We start from the raw sequence: 229 nt of genomic DNA, 5'->3' as shown, positions 1-229 counted from the left end.
TTTTAATGGAGATTTTATAATACATGTTGAAATGAATGTTATATTCAACGTATTTGATATACCGAAATATTTTTCTACAAACGATATTCAGTAACATAACGAGTTTGTGAATCTCACGAAAGCCTTAAATAAAGGTAAATATATATATATATGTGTGTGAGTTTTCTTGTCCTCTCTCACTGCCATTTGGTCCATAAATGTGCACGAAAGAGTTAATCAAAATAAGCAA

This window comes from Penaeus monodon, chromosome 28 (assembly GCF_015228065.2).
Source record: "Penaeus monodon isolate SGIC_2016 chromosome 28, NSTDA_Pmon_1, whole genome shotgun sequence".
Classification (NCBI taxonomy): domain Eukaryota; kingdom Metazoa; phylum Arthropoda; class Malacostraca; order Decapoda; family Penaeidae; genus Penaeus; species Penaeus monodon.
The sequence above is the reverse complement of the archived record's forward strand: the minus strand, read 5'-3'. Positions refer to the sequence as shown.